An 18718-nucleotide genomic window follows, 5' to 3' on the forward strand; every position below is an offset into this window, starting at 1 on the left:
GGTTTTATTTTGTCAACTTTTCGTCAAGTAATAAAAATCAAATGAAAGGAATTTTGGGGAGAAAATATTTAATAAATACAAATTATGGAAATATATTATATACAATTTTGAAATAAATTAAGGTAAACCAAATAATATACATAATTTGTTATTATCAAATGAAATAAACAAAACAATTAAAGAAATAAGCAAAAATAGCCAAAGCAAATTGAATGAAAAAATCAAATAAGATAAACAAAGCAAAATAAAAGAAAATCATATTTAATAAACCGCATAGGGGTGTTGTATAAGCATTTGTTTACCTAGTGCAAAGACCCATAAATTGTAAAATTCCCCCAGCAGAGAAGTGTTCTCTCTCTCTATCTCCCTCTCTCTTTCTCGCTGCCGCTTGTGTTAATTGAAAAAAATCAACAAACTTCCTGTTTTTTTTTGTGTTTCCCTCTCTTTTCCGCACTTTTCATAACTGTTGCCGCAGACAACAAGAGTATTATTGTGGCAGTACCGCCCCCTCTCTCCCACCGCCCACAAACTCTCTCCGTGAAAAGGGAAGCGACTACGTAAGTGTGTGTGTGTGTGTGTTGGCAAGAAAGTTTTGTATTTGCTTTTGTGATTTCTGCTTGCTGTTTGATATTTGCCAGAAGTGCGGGCGTTGAAGTTTTTAGTGCAACATTTCTCTGCTCCAGCGGGAGCTTTTATGTGTGTGTGCGCTATTATTAAAACCCCCAGCGCTTCTATGTGTGTGCATGGGGCAAAAAGCTATGGCCGCATGTATGTGTGCGAGGCGTTGGCGTTCTGACCAGAAGAAGAGGAAGATAAAGCAGCGGTAAAGGGTAAAAGGAAAAGGAAAAGGAGAGAAAGATAGTGAGAGAGGGTGGGGGAGAAAGTGGGAGGGTGGGAGTGTGAGAAAGGATAATAAATCAGATAAAGCATAATGCATTACCATCAGGGAAATCAACTAAATCAGAGGAAGCCAGCAGATAAAGTAGATAAATGTATAAGAAGGCATCAGAGATATGAAAATGCTAACTGTTATGTTCTCCATATAAGCCTTTCTATGTGTAACAAATTCTGGGTAAACCCAAAATTCTTATTCGTTATGAAAATATTACAAAAAAGAAAGAAGCAAATAAAATATTGGCCTGCCAATCGAAATTTTTAAAAAAGACATTGAGTCATAATTTATTAAAGTCTTAAATTACTCAGAAAATTAAACCATTATATATCTATATGCCCCACAAATGTTTAAAAACAGTAAAATATTACTTATTACTTATTACCCAATAAATTACCTAAGAAAATGAGATTCAAAATGGGATTTCAGTTTGAAAATATCAGAGATATTATAAATAAATCATTAAGATTTTATTTTTAAAGCACAAATTATTTATTGTTTAGTTACAATAAAAATATAGCAAGTTAATTTGGGCTTTCGACAAAAACGTATGGTACTCAAACTCAAAAGGGTGGATTACTCGACAGAATGCAATGATGTCTAAGAGCTAATTAATTTCAGAGAAGTTCGAGCCACATAAGATTGTCGGTTTCGGGGTCAGTTCATAAACAAATCAAATAAATCGGGTGAAACATAAAAGTAAACATTATGGGAATCAACAAACGGCGCCCAAGGAATTCCTCTTCAATGGGAATTTCGAGTGTTTACCTTTCGCCCACTTGGCACCCACCCCGTTTTTCGCCCACTTGTGAGACATAAACGTCGCCGCACATTCTCCGTACGTAACCCCCCTTTTGAGGGGGGTTTGTAATAAAGCGTTTTACGATCTCCGCTGCCTGACGCACTTGTTGTTTTTATGACAGTTAAGCTATTTTGCGTATGACACGTTTGACAGATGCCAAGCGCCCAATGCGGCTGTCAACGCTGCTGTTAAACTCAGGCCATCTCGCTCCCTCCTTTCCCCAGACTTTTCATCACCCTTTCATCCAATCAGACACCCACTGGTAGTGTGGGTTCAATTTTAAATTAAGGAAAATTCACAATTTATTGGGACTCGATTAAGATATTGGTAACAAGAATACAGTCCAATCAGTATGGGTTTATTTTCTTAATATTTACTCAAGCTTTCTTTTTGAATCTAAAAGATTTGATAGATCTATAGTCTTTCAATAATTTTTAAATAATTTGAAAACTTAAGATCTGTGTAGTTTCTGATTTGGTTCTATTTTATTTGTGTACAAGCTATAACTATTTTATAGTTATACATTTTAAAACATGTTAAAACGTTATATTTTTTCCTGCCCCACATGATTTATTGAAAAATTACCCATTCAGAGTACATATGTTAAACTTTTGCATTCCAAAAACAAGGGAGAACGCTATAGTCGAGTACCTCGACTATCAGATACCCGTTACTCAGCTAAATGGAGATATGCAAGCAGCAAAGCGAGATTAAAATGCGCCACCTACCGGCGGTATACAGATTTAAGCGTTATGGGCGTTAGAGTGGGCGTGGCAAATTTTTTTTTGGATCAATCGATAGGTATTGACGAGACCAATACATTTCAGTTAAAATTTTTTATCTAGCATGAAAATTGTGGGCGTCACAGGGTTTTGCGGTTTGTGGGCGTTAAAGTGGGCGTGGCAAATTTTTTTTTGGGTCAATCGATAGGTATTGATGAGAACATTACATTTCAGTTAAAATTTTCTATCTAGCATCAAAACTGTAGGAGCCACAGTTTTGGGCGGTTTGTGGGCGTTAGAGTGGGCGTGGCACTCTACTGAAACAAACTTGCGCTGCGCAGGAATCTCAGGAATCTGCGTGCCTAATCCCAGTATTGTAACTCTCATAGTTTCCGAGATCTCAGCGTTCATACGGACAGACGGACAGACGGACAGACGGACAGACGGACAGACGGACAGACGGACAGACGGACAGACGGACAGACGGACAGACGGACATGGCTAGATCGACTCGGCTAGTGATCCTGATCAAGAATATATATACTTTATGGGGTCGGAAACGCTTCCTTCTGCCTGTTACATACTTTCCGACGAATCTAGTATACCCTTTTACTCTACGAGTAACGGGTATAATAACATTTCGAATTGTGGTGTGTTCAACCAATAAATCTTGCCACCCTAACCCACACCCCTTTGGTGCCAAAAAAAAGTTTGCCTATGTTTGTTGCCAAGCATTTTAATTTCAGCAACCATTAGGCATGCGAAAAATGGACGGGGAACATGGGACGAGGGGTGAAAAGTGGGCGGCCTTTTTCGCAGCTACTTTTACGCATGTTTTCGCGCAGAGGCCCAAAAAGAAGGCGGCTTGACATAAATTTTCTCGGCCAAATGTGGCGAACTACGACAGCGGCTACAGAAACAACAACAATAAACTGGGCCACGCCTACCAAAGCCATAAGCTACAAACATCAAATATCAACAGCAGCAACAGCTAGAACAACAACAAACAACCGCCGCCTGGCTTGTCGCATGTAATTGCTTGCCGCAAAGTAAATGACAATAGCGCAAGGCAAAAGACACCGTCATCGGGAGCAGTGGGCCAAAAGTGATGCTAGTCTTGATAGCCCATAATTAAGAACCAAGTGATCTCACTCACTTCAATAACCAATAATCAAGAATTGATTGCATGTTGCGTTGGACTTACCTGATTTATTTCTACTGGCTTGAGCTCTAAAACTGTAATCAACAATCTAAATACATTTATTTTTAGTTTAGAATTTAGAATCTCAAGTTATTTTTTTAGGGCTTAGGTTTTTAATTATTGTAATGCTCATACACGTAAATCTGTTATTCTAAACAGAGAGAAGTATCCAAGAACATTGTTCTTGAATTGAGAACATTCGTTCTTAAAAAGCAAAATAAAAACATTTTCAACTTAAAAATGTTGTTCTATTTTTAAGAAAATTTTTAACTCAGATGAGAACGTCAGAATTTTCTCTGTGTAATATTGTGCCTTATTAAGTATACGTAAGAAAACATTTATTAAGTATACGTTGGGTAATATTTTTTTGATATGATTTTCGTTGCCTTATATATTTTAATGGATTTTTTTTTAATTTTAAATATTATGTTATTGCCTTAACTTTATTCAATATTAACTTTGACCTCTTTTAATTCTCAATATTTATTTAAAATATGTATTTATCATAGATTCTTATAGGTTTTTAAGGTTACTTTTTTTGGGGCCTTAGCTCAAAACGAGGCCCACTGTACCGGCAAACAAGCTGAGGTCGGTGTAACTAAAAACCGCAAAAGCTTGTCACTCCCCTTTTCGCCCCTTTCGCCCCCGCCACGCCCCCTTTGCTCGCACACACTTCTATGCTGTCGAAGCTGTTGCTTCCGCTCTCGCGGTTTCGCCGCTCTCGCTGCTTGAGTGTGTGTGTAAAAGTATCTTTCGCAGTTGTATCTTTTTGCTGTTGTATCTTTCGCTGTTGTTGTTGTTCTTGCCGGGCAACGTACGTGGGCGGCAAAAGCATTAGAAAAATATAATAAACCTCAAGCCTTAAGCCTCAAGTTCCAATTCAAGCTTTAAAATATTTGCCGGATGACGTCGGCGGCCAATCTTTTGTTGTCGTCAATCAAATTTGAAATTTCTTTGACGCATTGTACGGTTGCATGCTTTGGGTTTCGAGTTTCCCCTTCGGATTTTGGAATAAACAATTGCAAAAAGAAACTGATAAGGCAAGCAAACATTTAAACACTAGCTGCCATTTGCGTATCGAATATCGGTTTTTGTTTATTCTCGTCCCATTATTACTTGTATTTATTTTCCCTCCTTTTGGTCAAAGCTTTTGGCCTTTTAATATTCATTTATTCAGCCATGTTTATTTATTTATTTGCGTGTCTCTCGGCCCGAGTGTTTGTGATTGTATTTCTGCTGGTGTGTGGCTAAAAGAGCGAAAGACGTAAAAAAAAATAACGAAAAACGTGAAATCGCATGCTAGGAGCCATGGCCATGATTTTGAATTTCAGCAGGCCAGAGTCGCGACAAAGAAATCCGAAATAAAATCCAAATAAAATATAATCGTAAAAAGGCACTTGGCATCCATTCGATACCCTTGTTGAGGGTCATCGATTACTTTGATTTGTTATTTCTGCAGTTCGGCTTCCTGCTCTTTGTGGGGTTACCAATAAAGTTCCCCAACTTACGGCTAAACCTTAGTTACAATTTAATTTGTACTCTCATAATGCTTTTCGTTTTGATAAGAAAGTCGTATCTTTACTAACAGGGCAATTAAAGGCAAACTTTTTATGATCCATTAAGATACATGATTGTAAGTTAGTTAGTTAATTGATTAACGTTTGTTTTTTAATCCATTAAAGGATGCTTAATTTTTTTAAATGTATCCTTTAAAGAATTCCTAACCGAATGTTATCGAGTTTTAAATCAAAAGAATAAATATACAAGCATTATAAGTTAAAATGTTACTTATAGCATCATAAATTCCTATTAAGTTTTCAAGCTTCATTGGCTTTTTTGCTTGGTTTGCTTTTGAAAACGAAAACCATATTAAAGCTTAGGGGAAACTTGCACTGCCAAACCCATATTTCATATACAAAATCATAAATCTTCCAGATATTCTGCTGGACCGAGCGTAAATCATTTAGTTTGTACGCCAAGAAGGAATTAATTGAGATCTTTCGGACAACTAAAACGAGTATTATCCGTATATACACATTGGATTTATGGGAATGTGCTTTATCTGGCTTGACAAAGCAATTTAAATATTTTAAATTACCGATTGCCAGCATGTACTTTTATGGAAATTTTATTCGGGAAAACAACGATGCCAATGGGAAAAATAACAGAGATAGAACTGCTTGCCACTCCCACCCATTCCCAATATTACCATTTTTCCCCGCTTTTTCCCACCAAGCGGAGGCCAAAAGTTTTTCGTAGCTCATAAATTCTTTTGTTTGACTCGTTTTTCTTTGATTTCTTTAACCGGGCACGTAGCGAAAGAAACCCCGGGTAAGGAAAAAGTGAAAATTCAGTGGGAAAATTGTCGCTGTCTGTGGCCCACTGCGATTACAGCAGCAAGAAAAGCAGCCTCAAAACTAATTAGTTGCGCTGCATTCAAACTGAGTTTTACTTTTTGCCTCAGACTGCAACTTAGATTGAGTAAGACTTTCATCTGATCCCCTTTTCCACCGCCTTTTTTCCCCATGCCCCCTTGATTTTCCACCACTTTTCCATGCCATGGTTGTGCAACTTTAGGCGCAAGCGAGATGGAGAGAGACAAATTCAGTTAACTGTTACACACAGTCACTGACTGACTTAATTCCCTACATTTTGACGATTGTACAAGAGCTTGGTGAAGCTGGCACATTGGTAGAAAAGTGATCTGAAAATGTTGATGATTTGCCCCTGGTTTCTGTGCTTGAGTAATGGATGCCCCGATCATAATCAGCTTGATGTTGCCGCCTGATTAAGCGCTCCAAACAGCGCAGATTGTTTTCGATGTTACGCCAGACTATTTATAAACGATCGGATTACACCTGATCATCAGTTTCAGATTCCTAAAGCAATTGGGTCTGGAAAATTTATTGTTTGCTTAGTCAGCCTTAAGGCGCCAATATATTTCTATCTGCAAAGGGCATCAGTCAGGCATCACATTTAGATTATGCACTATCTGTGAAACTAGTTTATAATAATTACCTACTCTAGGCTTATGATTATATGTACACCTAATTATTTAAATATTCAAGATTGATAACAGTAAGTCGTTTCTATATATAGGAAGGTATAGAAGTAGATTTCCCTGGCACTTTTTGATAAGAAAACTAATTCCAAGGTTTAGCTATTTGTCATTTGGCTTCCTAATACTGGTTCTAAGCTCATTAATCATTTGATAAGATTATTAAGCTTTTATTACCATCTATAAAATACCAGTTCTCTTTTAATGATGTTTGCAACTCAAATTTAGAAAATATTTTTATATCGTATTTATATTTATCCAAAGACATTTTTCTAAGCATTTCAATTAGCAGTCCATGTGCTTCGCCCATTAAACCATCATCAGCGATCTTAATTCTTCGCCAGCCTCTTCATAAACCTATCATACCGCTCAATCCATAAACCATCTGTTGATCCATTCACCCTAAATCTGTCGGCATTATCATTTCCCCAACGACCTTGGGCCACTGTGCAGTCGATTGTCGTTGGCTCTAACTTTGGGCTGGTCCTGCTGGTATACTGCTATACTGATATAATCGCTGCTATAGCAATGGCATCTAGTCAGTCAGCCCGAATCAGCGTCTTATTGGGATTACGCTGGTGCAATGTTTTCGCCAGAGGAGCGGGAGTCGTGTAATAAAAAGTATCTTGGCATCTTGCAGATGTCTCTCCCGCGTCGCTTCTGCTTTTGGGCATTAATGAATGAATGGAAACCGTCTTAAGTAAAGCCGGCTTGGCCAACTGACAGTGGGGGAGCAGCTGGGAAAATCAAAAAGGGGGCAAAAAGGGGGGCAAACACCCAGAAAAGGGCGGTAAGCTGGGAGTTTTTCTTATTCCATGGCTGCGCTCCGCTGCGCGTCAAATTTTCGCTCGACCCTCCCACCTCGACAATTTCTTGATAAATTTCCATAAAAAAAGAATCAACCGAAAAGAGCGTGTAGTGGCACAAAAAAATTGACAATGTTGAGAGGTTTTTCGGGTGAGAGAAAATGCTCGGTGTGTATATATATGCAAATCAAGTAATTTGTCTCTAAAGCATTTGTCTGGCTTCCGAAAAGAGAGCAAAAGATGCAGATTGGTAAGAAAAAGTCGACGAGACGAGAAGACGAGGCAGCCACAACTTCCGGTGTCAATTTTTTTCTTCACTTTTGGTTTGTTTGGTGCGTCTTCTGCTCAACTTTTGGTCTGGTTGTGTAGGGGGAAGATTTTATAAATAAACTACAAAACAAAAACAAGACAGAAACGTCGGTGAAATAGTTTGGGGAGAAGTCGTGGAAAAAAAGAAGAAACGCCTCGTCTTCGTTTTTGTTGTGGGGATTGCAGGTGGAAGCTGTTATCGTCGTTGGCGTTTTGCAAAAGAGTTTTCATCATTGTCGATAGTCTGGTGGATTATGGGTGCTACGATTTTAAGTGGAGGTTGAAGACCTCAAAAAAATGCAAATACGCCAGAGTTAACCTTGTAAATTATAGCGTGGGGTGCGGCAAAAAATGCACAGTGCCTTTAATAAAATAAAAATATTTTTTAGAACAATTCATATGAAATATAAAAAAATTCAAAAAATATGTCCAACAGCTTTCGTCTTAAAAATACATTTTTAATTTTTTAATTTATTAGCCTAAAAATAATCTTAATTTTAAAAGGAACCATCTGTCTTCGTTGGCTCTCATAAATCTTTTAATTATTTTTATTGGATATATTTTTTCGTTTTGTTCTCCGCTCGCTGTTCATTTCAAAGCCATTAACAAATGGCAAGAAGCAGCCAAATTATTATTATTTCTTTATAAAAATAGCTAAAATATGCTTAATTTAGTTGGCTTCAATGTGTGTGTGTGTGATGGCGTATCCCACATAATTATTTTTGGTTAAGTAAGGCCAGAATTCAGCCGCGTGGTTGTCAAAACGCCCACCATGACGCCAGTCGGAAAAAAAGAAGACGAGGGCAGATATAACGTCAGCAGAGGATGGGGAAAATATTCGGGGAAAGTGGGGGAAATGAGACGAAATGGAAGCCAAGGAATTATGGCTGTATTCTCCTTATTTAATAAAGTAAATTTATGTTTTAGTACAATTGTTTTTGGCCCGCATTATTGCTGTCTTTTGCGGCCATCACTCCTACACTATGAGAAATTCCCAGGGCTTTCCGCAAATGCCCGGCACTGCGGTCCATAAAACCGCCCAAAAGCGTAAACCAAATTAGTTCATTTATATGTATGGAATATCTCGGCCTGGAATCCCCTTAAGTTGGTCAACTTTTATGGCATTGCGGCAATATACGATTATTATAATATTTTTTTTCTGGGGTGGCCAAAAGGGTCAAGGCACTTGAAGGGGTTTTGGGGAGGTGGGTTCGGGTGGTGGAATCAGTCTCTGGTGTTCAAGTGTTCGATGCGAGATAGAAATTCAGATAGAAGGTTGAGTTGCTTGAGATACGTACTTGTAGCAAGGATACATTTTCAAGTTTATAGGAAACGTTTTGATTTATTTGCTTGATTGTCTGAGTGCAAGATTGATTCTTAGATATATTTGGCTTGGTTATATAGTTTTCTTTGAACGGAATTTCACTTTGACATGCATTTTATTTATATATTTAATTTAAAAACCAATTTAACTGTATTGACATAAAATCAGTTACCATTTTAAAATCCTATAAATATTAAATTGAACAAATTTTATTAATAATTTTTCTGAATTTTATGTTCAAACTAAATCAATCATTAGGTCCTTAGCTTTATGTTTTTTCTGTGTGCTCTTTAAAGACTTACGAGCTCCTTTCATGAACTATTGGGATATAAAATATAATGTCAAATGTCACTGAATCGCCCTTCTTCCCTTCAGCATTACATTTTGGCCATTCTGGGCCGAGTAATGACCTGGGCCAACACAATAGATTGGAGTTTATTGCGCGCCTGGACAAATGTTGATAAGGGCCAAACTGTGACCGCCGCGCAACTCTCAGATTTTCCCATCCTCACTCCCCTGAAATCGACGAGCACTCCCCAAACAGAATCAAGCAATAAAAGACGAGTTCAAACATTGATTTTTTATGACTCTTCGGGGTTTTGGGACTCGAGTTGCGACTTTCCGTTACAACTGAACAGAATTTCACCTTAATTTCGTCTTGAACTTGTTTCTCCTCAATTTACTTCACTTGTAGTTCCTGTTGTTGGTTCTCTTGCTGTAGGTTTTTGTTATTTATTTGCCCAGCACTAAATGGAATTCAGTTGAAATCGGCTTGATCTTGATATCTTGCTTTCGGGTACCTTCAGCTCTTCTTGTTTGCTTGTCAAGATCTCATTTTTTCTCCCGAACGAAGACCTATGTGCTATATGCTATATGCTGTATGTGTAAGACCCGTCAGTCAGTCACTCATTCACTCACTTAGTCATTCAGTCGGTTGTAACGTGGTCGTCAACGCAATGCCAACGCCTCTTCACCAGTGCCCATCCCATCGCCTTTCCCTTTAGTTTCGTCTATTTGCGGGTCTAAGGGCCTTCTGGGGTCTTCAACTTGCCTCGTTTTCGTTTTCGTAGACAAGTGATCTCGTTTTTGCCCATATTTCCTATGATTTCTAATGTGAAGATGGATGTATCTCTCATGTAGTAAGAGATCTTGACGGATTATGAAAGGAGATCATTGAATTTTAATGATGGACACGTTTTATTGGGTGCCATAAAAGGTAATTACAAATGAAAGGCCATATAAATGGACCCATAAAAACGTATGTTTTAATTATTGTGTAACTTAGAAAAGTTTATAAAGGAATAAAAATATAGTATTATAATAATATATTTAGTTTTCAAAAATTCCAAAAGATTCCAAAAGGTTGTACCCAAAATAACATTTATCCCGCATAGCAACAGGTCGCAGTTGCATTTTCGTTGAGTTCTTTCATTCATGTCCATAAAGAAGTGGATCCTAATCTGAAAATACCAAGAACTCATCGTTAAGCCCTTTCCAACATAAACTGAAAATGTTTGTATTACCAAAAACCAGAATCTTTGTCTGAAATCGGATATCTTTGGGACACTGTTTGGCTCTTTTGTTTTGTGACAACTTTATTGAAATCAAACAAATCAAATTTGGGCTCTGACTTTTCTGATGGCTTTCTTGGCTAAGAGGCAGCATCAACACGATGCCGGGCATACATTAATGCACATTTGACGTTGTGTCCCATGTCGTTGCTAGTGTCTTCTTTCTTCCGAACGCTGTAATATAATTTATTTTTTTGTTATGACCAGACAGGCTGAGAGAAGGGATTTCCAAATGGATTGGCACGTGCTGTGGCCAGATGTTGCCCTAGCCCAGAAATACGTAGAACTTAAGCGCTCGCGAGCTCTGAGAAAAAAAAAGAAACCGGGAGAGTAACGAAAACATCGCATGGAATAAAATGTGTAATAAAATAGAAATAATATTTATAGCTGAGACGTCGATATGTCTAAAAATAAAAAGACGCAGCCAGCCCAGAGCAGCCTCAACTCGTTTTGCAACCCCCTCTGAAAACCTCCTGCCATGTTTTTTAGCCATGTGCCCGAGCTCCCATTCATGGAGGCAAGGCACCGTGACCTGCCTCAGTCCCCCGTTTGCCCCCGCCCATGTCCCCATGTTTTTTTAAACCCCCCTCCGATGTAGACAAATCCACTTGGCAGAGCAGAACAGAACCGAACAGACCGGGCCCATGAAAAAAAAAAAATAAAATGAAAAAAATAGGGGAAGTCGGATGGACATTGATTTAAATCGATATTTTGCGGTTGAGCTCATTTGGCGTAAAATAAACTTGGCCCAAGTCAATAATCCCTTTGTTCACCCACTCTCTGCGGCATTTGGAAATATATCCACCTCTGCACTAATTTCCCCATCTTCGGCTTTTCACTTCACACTTGTTAACAAATTTTTCGTGTAAACAAAGGGGGGATCAGTGGAATAGAATGGAATGGAATTGCTCGCTTGGCCCGTATCATTGTTTATTGATTGCACGATTTGGTTTCCTCATTCTTGCCTTCAGAGGTGGATTCACTGTGGGAAAAAGATAATGTTCAGTTTCAGATGTTTGCATCATAAAACTAGACTAGAGGTTCTTGTGAATTCCAATTCAAATTTAACTATGGAAATTTGTTTACTAAAATGTTTAATAATTGTGTTTTAAGGGAGTGAATAAACTTCTCAGTCCTAAGTATGCCACACTCTCTATCACCTGGTTCGATTTTTTTAAAGATATTTTTTTAATATAATATGTATTTATTTCTCAGTGCTAAAAAGGTCCCATTCTTTATTACCTATTTGGATGTTTTAAAGAAGATTTCTAAAATTATATGAATTTGTTTCTGAATACAAATGATTTTTCATTCTCTAACTATTTTTAATGGTAGTGTCCTAATATTATATGAATTAATTTCTCAATGGTAAGGATGTCCCATTCTTTATCACCTGGTTGGTATTTTTTAAAGAAAGTTTTCTAGCAATATATGAACTAAGTTTTCAGTGCTAAGGACTTCCCATTCTTTATCACCTGATTGGATGTTTTAAGGAAGGTTCCTCACATTATATGAAATAATTTATAGATGCTAATGATTCTTCATTCTTTATCACCCAATGGCATATTTTTAAAGAAAGTTTCCTAATATTATATGACGTAATTTCTCAGTGGTATGGATATCCCACTCTTTATCACCCAATTGGTATTTTTTAAAGAAAGTTTTCTAGCAATATATGAATTAAGTTCTCAGTGCCAAGGATTTTCCATTCTTTATCACCTGATTGGATTTTTTCTCCCCCCACAAAACGTGACATTTCAAGCCAAACTCAAACGGCTCCCCATCCATTCATTCGCTCACTTGATCAGGCTGTCATTCAATCAGTTTAATGGCGCTCTCTGTTTTGTTATCTGACGTTTCCTCGCTTCCTTTTCCCGCTTTTTTCCAACCGGAAGTTGTAATTAATGCGCGCCTCGGGGGCGTTTTCAGTTTCCGTGTCCCTGCCACCAAAGAAGTCCTGCTACGTGCCTGTGTGTGCGTTTATTTACAGCAAGTGCAGACGGGAAAGGACCTTTGCCTTGTCCCTGTGTGTGTGTGTGTGCCACCTGCATTCGAGTGGCCAACAAAGTGAGCAGTGGAGGAAATTAGAGGGGTCGTTTCAGGTCGGCTCGGAGTCACCTGAGCCAAGGAGAACGCCTAATGAATCCATGGGCAGAGCGATGGAATTCCTCGATTGAACACGATTCGAGAATTTTTAATTTGAACTTTTAAAGCTCCAATCATTCGGTGTCTTTGCAATTAAAAGACCTCAAGTGCTGACACCTGAAATACCTTAAAATTAATGAAAAACGTCAATCTGGTTAACTTATACATGGCAAAATTGGATTTGTTACTGATTTCAAGTGTTTTTATAATCCCCTCCTTTTCCCACAAAATCTCATCAAAACTAGTCAACTGTAATACAAAAAAAGGCATCAAAGGTCTAAGAAACTCTACGCATTTAATCACTTGGGATACCTTAATGGCATTTATTCCCTGAGGTTATCAATGTGTTTGAACAACTCATGTTAAGTATTTTAATAAAATGAACACCACATACATCCATCACAGTCATTTATTCATAGCATTCCTCATCAATTTAAAAGTTAACCAATAATTCTTCATAGAATCGGTTCCGGTTTTAAAGTACCTTAAAACTCATAACTTCCCTGGGAAAAAGTAAAGGCGCTGAAAAACTTCTCAAATTATCTTGCTGTCCATCAGCAAATTCTTTCCCTGTTCAATAAAAAATATTCATCTTACTTTACTCCCCACCCCGAAAAATTTCTTATGCTCAATTTTCCAATTATGCTTGACAAAACATGAATTTTGCACATTCCAGTTAATCGCATTTCAAGGAAAATTGAATCAACCTTTTCAGCGCTTGCCGAACTTCCATAGATAAATCCAGAAAGGACATAGACCATCTCCTACTACTTTTGTATGTGTTTGTGGGGAAATATTTGCCAAGTTCTGTCTGCAAAGGAATGCGCCAAGTTTTGCTCAAGAAGTTATGGCAAACTGAAGTGTTTTTTTTTTATTTTTTTCGAGGGAGGTTGTCTAACATCTTCCTTATCTAACGTATTTTCGATCCCGGATAAGGCTAAGGTCAAGTGCCTACTCCGTCGATAGCCCCGAGCCCTTCACTTGCCGCCTGAGTGAACAGGATTTGCTACGGCCACGAACTGAACCCATATTGCCCCTCTATGTATGCAATAAATTGCTTTGCCTTGGGCTCACACACGCACACCTGCAACGCCCCCAAAAAATCATGCCTAGTTTTTCTCTTCCTGCCCTTTTTTCCTTGCGGCTAAACGGCTAATTCGCCAAAACACAAGCGGCAAACAAATTGACTAGGTGGATTTGAGGGGCGAAAGGAGAAGGGCCACCTGAATGGCCATTTGTAAGAAACCGAATCGAAATGACATTTCGGTTTAAGTGAAATGGCCAAAAAGGGAGAAGCCAATTTCAAAGCAGCCGAAGCGCGACCGGAAGTAAAGGCAAATAAAAGCACAGTGAACACTAGGAAAAGGAGTCCTTAAAAGTATTTTATATATCTTAGGTTTTTAACAGTTATGATTAAAAACGTGTTTAAAATAAAATGTTATTACAAATATTATATATTAATATTATAATATTAATAATCGCAATCCTGCAAACGATTAAAAAATCTACAACATTTTTGGTAATCCTTTATAATAATTAATATTTGAAAAAGAAAATGTATTTATAAAGGCAATGAGTTTTTAGTGTTCACTAAAATAATCGTTTTCCTTTTTTTAACATATTATATATATATAATATTTTTACAAACGAGAGACCACTGTAGTCATAGGAAAGGCAGTTGAAAAAGCAGAAGAATCCTAGGAAAATTCTGGGAAAAAGGCAGTAGTCATCGGAGAGAGGGACTGAGACAAAATATAGAGCAAAAGGCAGAAGTCGTAGCACAGCCAGAGGCAAAAAACAAATGGCTAACAATTGACTTGGGCAATAAAGCATAAAGCCGTTAAATTCGAAAATCAATAACTCCCCGGCCGAACGTTTCCGCCAATTGTGTCCTACATCCGGTTTCCATTTCTTTCCCAGTGTGAGTGTGGGTGTGTTTGTGTGTCTATGTGATTGAAAGTGTGGGTGGGTGTGTGGCAAGTGAAGGACGACAAATTGCCAAACGCGCCACGAACATTAAGCAATTTTGCAATTTGTTGCCATTATTTTAAGCTGCCCCAGTGCCTGTGCCTCGAAATCATCTCCCCCCAATCTTCCGAGAATCTTCCCTTCATAATTGTGTCAAGGAGGTTCATTCGCAGTCATTAGCGATGGAGGGCGTGTGCTTGTTAAGTCGTCCCACCTACTTTCTCGCCTGCACTCACTCATCATCATCAGCGTGGGATGGCCTTGCCACCGGGTCACCCCCAACCACCCACTAAGCACCACCCACTTTCCACCCACCAAACCCCAACCCGTGCCCTGTCATGTGTCATGTGAAACAGCTGTTAATGATACAAGTGTCTCAGCTATTTCGTAAAAATTTACATTCCGCTCACTGAATTCTCCAACTGCCTAGTGTCTAGTGCCTAATGCCTAATGCCTAATGTCGAATGCCTCCTCCGAAGGCCATTTGTCCTAAATGATTACAAGATGTTTTTGGATGGGGAAACACAATCCCTGGCTTGCCCCCGTCGTCGATTGGGCAACAGACCGAGAAATCGAGTCGTGGATTAAGTGGGTAATTGAAAAACATTTGGATGACAAAAACAAATTGGTTTTCTGGTCATTATTCAAAAGTATCCAATTTATTCGATTTATTAATAACAATAACTAGGCATCGTCTTTAGATAACAATTTGATATAAAAGGAAGGCCATACAACTGTAAAAAACTTTGTATTCTTTAGTATCAGAATGAATATGCAAAATAAGTTATCATTTGAATTTGCTGAAGCGAAAAATGCTCTTCATTAACATTAAATATATTCTGGCAATTGCAGCTTATACAGTTTTTGGCATTCAAAATGTATAAATTGAATTCAGGTTTTCATAAATACAAATGCTAAAATCCAACTTGCATGACCATCGACGCTTTGTACTGGCCTATAAATATTATGAATTTATTTATTTTCCATTTCACCTTTTTAGCATTCAATTAGCAACATAATAATTGGCTTCATAAATCAAAAGTTGCCCAGCGAACAAGCATTATCCTTCATTAGCATAAAATAAATTGATAGAATTTAACAAATTCTAAAGCTTTTCAAGGTAAATAATTAATGGAAATCCAGCAAGCCATATGCGCAATATTTTTGATCCAATTTAATTAAAATTGAAGTCGTCGGTATTAAGTGGGGATTTCAATATCCCACATGCCATGACATTTTATCGGCAAAGTTTAGCAAGTGGAAAATGTTGAAGCACTCTTTGCGCAAATTTTCGACAGCCACAAGAGTTGACGACATTTGCCTAACCAGATGCTGCCCATCAACCAAGACAATCTCCGGGCCAATTTGATAATCCCCCAGCAGGGCAGCAACAACATCCGGGCTGTTAACACATTCGAGCCATCTACACTCCCAATCCCAACCCCATCCCCAACCCCATCCCTCCAAAAAGCCACAAAAGCCTGCTTGCGTCAAGCGGAAAACTACGAAGCTGAGACATCGCTTCAATAATCCTAGACTTCATAGAGCTGGCTGCCTGTTTCGTGACTGCTGCTCAATGGCATTGGAAAATGCTGAGGGTTACACTGAAACAAAATTCTGATCAGTCCCACATGGAAATATTACTTGTGATGGAATACATTTATTCAAAACCCCTAAGTGGGTCTGTTTCCAAAGACAGATCAGTTCCAGAATAATAATAACCGAAAGAGACTATTAGTTCCTTAATATGAAACATTCTTAAAATATAAAATAAACAATTATGGTTTTTGGTGTTATAAACCTCCATTAATAGCATTATCTCAATTAATATATTTTTTTTAGCCTAAATATATTGAAATTTCATTTTTAGTTGAGTATTTTTAGATTTGGTATCTTATAATAATTTTTTGTGTTTTAATATGACAAGTTCCTTAAAAAACAGATAGTCGAGATAAAATAAATCACGTTTTGATGCTATATCTTAATTTACAGATTGTATATACCTTTCAATCAATATATATTATATATAAACGTATAAAATTGATATATAATTTTTAGTATTTTCTGATTTGGAAAAATAAACCATAAAATAATTGTTGCTGCCTTAGTATAACAAGATCTTTTAAATAAAATGCAATAGAACAGATATCATAGATGATATAAATCACGTTTTTACGCTATATCTTAATTACCAGATATTTATGTAATATCAAAATATTTTTCAGAATTCTCTTTGCTTAGTATTCACTTTGTGATTAGTATTTCTGATGGTATTTTAATTGATATTAGAAATGGTTTCTAATCGTTTTCACTGTAGACACGTGCTGTTTTTAAAAACAAACGGGATCCACATGCCTGAGCAGAGTGTGAGTGTGGCAATAAGTGAATGAATAAGTGAGTTCCCCGGATTCGGGGGTGGTGAGGAGGAGGAGGAGAGGTCACGGCACTGCCTGATGAATATGTTGAAATCAATCAGGTTAGCCAAAAAGCAAGGCACGTTACCAGTACCAGTACCGTACCATTCCCCCCAACCCGTCACTTTCTTTCTTTCCCCGCTTGCCTCACGATTGGCTCATGATATGTGACTTGGGTACGTGAAAATTGCATTTCATTTTCTCTCTTCTCTCCCTCTTGAAAGGGAAGACTTCATGTCACGTTATGTCAGGCGTTACGACGGGGGATACTTTCAGGTGTACGAGCTCTGTGAGTCGTCATCTTTCCGTTGAGCTGTTGCATTTGACATTTCAGTGTTGTATTTATTAAAATTGGAGAGGAAAAAAGTCGGACCTGCCCGCCAGGCACTTAATAAACTCTCTCGTTTTCCTTATAACGAAATCCCTTTCTTCTCGTGAACTTGTTAAAAACTCATTATTTGGCCATCGTAAGTCAAGTTATTTTTCTTTTGGGTGCTGTATGTGGTGTGTGCCGTACGGTATATCAATTAAAAGTTTCGCCTTAAGTTGTAATCAACCGAGTGGGCTTGTATCGTCGTACTATCCCAAAAATGTGTCTGTAATGTATTTGTGTTTGTGTTGCCTGCTTTTGGGCGTGCCAAAGTGATTCTGCTAATGAGACGCTTGGCTAAAAGGAATCTTCTGTTACATTGTTTTCGCCTTGTTTCCCGATTCATCTGATGTTCGGGGCTTTTGTTGCGATATCTCTGGCCAATGTGTGAAATTAGCCAGTTAATGACGGTACGAATTAGTTGGATTATATGTTGCCCCTAAGTGATGTAGTTCATTTCCATTTGACTGAGCAACTTTAATTGTTTGAAAGAGCTTGGTAAGGAAAATATTTGCTTTAGGCAGAATAGTGTAAATGGTGTTGCATGTTCTTAGAAATTGGTATTCAATTTGCTAAGGCGTTGGTTTAAGCCTAATGTAATCAATTTGCAAATGTTTATTTTCACAAAGGGGATAATGAAGGGAAAGATGTCTGCAAAGTTTACTTTTAGGTATTGCTATCTTAAATATATACGTTTTCAAGTTAACTTAGTTGGGGTTCTTAGATAATCTTTCATAGTTGCAGACCATGGCAAATAGTTGTAGTTCTCTAATTTTAAAGCTCTTATTCTTAGAATGACATGATAGTAGCTTTTAGAAATGATATCTTTTCAAGTTAATTTAGTTAAAGTTCTTAAATAATCTGTTATAGTTGCAACCCATGGCAAATAGTTGTAATTCTCTAATTTTAAACTTCTACTTCTTAGAATGATGTGACAGAAGCTTTTAAAAATGATATCTTTTCAAGTTAACTTAGTTGTGTTTCTTGGATAATCTTTCATAGTTGCAACCCATGGGAATTAGTTGTAATTTCCTTATTCTAAACCTCTAATTCCTATGCAATCTCACGTAGAAGATCAGCAAAGTTTGCATGCGTTGCTTAGTTGGATTTTTCTTGAAAACTATCTAGATTTTCGC

At 37.6% G+C, this 18718-nt stretch overlaps 1 protein-coding gene across 2 annotated transcripts in view; it reads left to right on the top strand.

Moving 5' to 3' along the window:
* Window positions 1-18718, top strand: part of LOC108014157 (uncharacterized) — a 35021-nt gene that overhangs the window by 408 nt on the left and 15895 nt on the right. The window lies entirely within an intron of this gene.

Source organism: Drosophila suzukii, chromosome 3 (genome assembly GCF_043229965.1).
Source record: "Drosophila suzukii chromosome 3, CBGP_Dsuzu_IsoJpt1.0, whole genome shotgun sequence".
Lineage (NCBI taxonomy): Eukaryota > Metazoa > Arthropoda > Insecta > Diptera > Drosophilidae > Drosophila > Drosophila suzukii.